General features: G+C 45.1%; 1 long non-coding RNA gene across 2 annotated transcripts; it reads right to left on the reverse strand.

The window, feature by feature from the left end:
* Positions 1-1,937: 1,937 nt before the first annotated feature.
* On the reverse strand, positions 1,938-2,658 carry LOC115384917 (uncharacterized). Of its 2 annotated transcripts, XR_003930997.1 has the most exons (4): positions 2,612-2,658; positions 2,466-2,527; positions 2,192-2,359; positions 1,938-2,100 (listed from the first exon to the last, which is right to left on the reverse strand). It is a non-coding gene; the product is annotated as an uncharacterized LOC115384917 (long non-coding RNA). The 2 variants fall into 2 exon arrangements; XR_003930996.1 differs by having other exon boundaries at positions 2,466-2,645.
* Between the last annotated feature and the right edge of the window lie 411 nt (positions 2,659-3,069).

Genomic DNA, 3,069 nt, shown 5'->3' on the forward strand with positions numbered 1-3,069 from the left:
ATCTGTGGGGCTGAGGATTTTTAATCGAAACGTAGTAGACTAATTTACATTTTGGGCATTTTTTATTTATTTCACAATTGGAGACTGCTTTTTTAGCCTCTGGATACCATTTTAACTCGCGATGGCTCTCGAAACACTGAATATTCATGCAGAACCTATTACAATGCTCGCAGTAAGTTTTTTGAATTAAGCTTTCTTTGCAGTCGGTGTTGCAGATATTACAACTCCTTGCACATGAGTGTCTGTACCGCATATGATAGCCGGTGTGACAATGTTCGCAGAAAAAATTTACGCCTAAAAAGGCTCTCACGTTCTTGATTCCATAATAGTGGTTATTGTGTAGGAGGAGATAATATGTTTTTGGACGCGAAGGTGTTTGTGTTTGAAATGTAGCCAAGTTTTTCAGCCGGTTATTCTCAATATCATTCGCACGATAAAAAATAACAATTTTACAATTCAGCAACTGTTCAAATTGCTCTACATTGCTGAATGTCACGTCGTCATCAAGAGTCAGACCGGCCCTAATGTGAATGTCGCGCCCGACTGCCAAAGCGTCAACATATGATAGCTCCGGGTTTTTCACCCAAGCTAAATTTACAGCAAAGCATGTCTGATCGGGATTCAAAAGTACATATAAATGTTTAGCTTTTTTTCTGATAATTTCAGCCTCAAAGCACGATTCTATTTTCCTTTTACCACTCCCGCGTGGTGCTCTAACAAGGTTAACAGTTAGCTCCAAGGACCCATCAGTGAACACGGACATATTGCTCTGCACTAATCTATCTAAAAGATCTTGGAATTCAGAGAGCTCACCGACCCCATAGCGTACAATTGCACTAACATCATCTTGCAGACGATCGGCTCGTAAAGTCACTTGAATGATATCGTTTGGCTCTGCTTGAAGTCTTTGGATAATTTCTGAAATTCGACCATGTACTCCATTAGTCACATTCACATAAAAATCGTGAAAATTAGGAGTTGTAGATGGAGGTGGAAAGCGGAGCATGCAGCGAATCTCGAGGTTGTTAAAGCGCTCTCGCTGAGTGACATTGATGTTATCATTACTTGCAGTGCCTGTGTTTGACCAATTACTGCAGCCTGCAGCATCTCCAGAGAGTGAATCAACGTGTGCCTCAGTTTCCCTGTCCCCAATCTCTTCACCTCTCCCTTGTTGAAGAGCGCTCTCTGTAGCCAACGCTGATTCCACGCACAACCAGTCTGCAGGACTCCAAGCTTCACTCATTTGCGAATTTCCTTGTCTCTCAAAGCAGGTGAGTGCATCGCAGCATGAGCTGTCAGCAGGACTCCATATACTGTCTGACGTGGTGTCATCTACCCCTGCTGACTCACTATATCTGTAGGTCTCCAGAAGCTCCACGAGCTCATCTTCGCTTGGGAGAAAAACTCTACTACTTTGAGACAGATGGTGGGGGTGCTGTGTTGGCGAGCCGGGATGAGACGGACGATTAACACTTTCAATTACTGTTTCACCATTCAACTCGGAGATCGTGCGGAGGAGGTGTTGAGGGATTTCTAAGAGATTGTCACTTTCTGATTGATCCATTGTTTTTTCCAATATTTTTAAAAGCTTCAGTTATTGATTTCAGCAAATGGTGATTTAGAGAAGTGGGGCCAGTCTCGGTAGCGGGGATCTCTGCCCGCGGGTGATAGCACGGCTGATAGCACTGACACCCAGCCCACGTGTTTGAGCACGATTGAGATTTTGTCTAAGACGTTGGTATATCTGTACGAGCATGCGTTCCTTTAACAGGAATGAATCATTTATGAATGTCTCAAACGCTTGTTCAATCACCGGCACTACATGGTTGAAGAAATCTGATTCAGCGTCTTCAAGGCGGGGGATTGTAAGGCTGCGGGTGGTGTGCCCTGTCATATCTTCATAGTCATTCTCTTGATTGAGGAAATGATTTCTCACTTCATCATCTTCCTCATTCCTCTCACCGCGCACATCTTCGCTCCGGTCTTCTGCAGAGGCTTGCTGTCCTCCTTCCTCTTCGCGGTCAACCCCAGATGCAACTCCTGAAGCCTCTTCCTCTCTTTCAGGATCGTTCAATCTTGATGGTGGAACAACCGCAATTCCTGGAACACGTAAAATTGGTGTTAATCAGTCGAACCATATCCACGCAATTCACTGACTGCTGAAAAAAAAAAACATACTAAAATAGCTTACGATCAGCGCCAACAGTGTGTGGAGTCCAAAGAGAGCTGAATGCATGAGATGGCCCAGTACTCGGTGATGGTGGAGGGGCAGCTGGAGTCCAGAGAGAGCCGAATGCGGGCGAAGACCTCGTAGGGGTGGGGGAGGCTGGTGGGGTGGTGAGGTCAATGATGAGTTGGTCTAAAAATGGACAGAAAAAATGACAAGATATATTGATTTCAAACAGACTGTAAAGACAGTTATTTTAAAATATTATAAGAGACAGACAAAGGAAACGTCAACTCACCCTGATTTGAAGGCGATCTTTCCACTGTCAGACCCTCACTGTCTCCCAGTGTTACCCCTGATCTATAATGCCCAGAAAATAATTATTCCAACCCCATTATTCTAATATTACAAAAATATAAGCTTCCAGTAGAAAATAATACATACATGCAGGTGCTCCCCATGATGTAGAGAAGTCAGTCTTCCTCGGAGGTTGGATGTGGTTCCCTGCTGGACGAAGATGCAGCAGTCTGAAGCTCCACAACCCAAGACTCTGATACCCCAAGCTCCAACAATGTGGTGCTCAGGTTCAAACCCCCAGAAATATATAGGCACGCTTGGCGGGGAAAATGGGAGGGGGTGCGGGATGTACCCCCACGGTCCCCACACACACACACACACACACACACACACACACACACACACACTCACACACACACACCAAATTCATATTTTTACTACATATGGTACTCATCAGGCTTCAGCCAGCAACACTGACAGACCATATTTGTCTCTCTGCAAAGGGATGGATGGATGGAGCCCCCAGGGGTCCACCCCAAGGGCGCCAGTCCCCTCATGGAATCTGTCTTACTATTAATCACGTTACACTCATGTGACATTGCATC

This window comes from Salarias fasciatus, unplaced genomic scaffold (assembly GCF_902148845.1).
Source record: "Salarias fasciatus unplaced genomic scaffold, fSalaFa1.1, whole genome shotgun sequence".
Classification (NCBI taxonomy): domain Eukaryota; kingdom Metazoa; phylum Chordata; class Actinopteri; order Blenniiformes; family Blenniidae; genus Salarias; species Salarias fasciatus.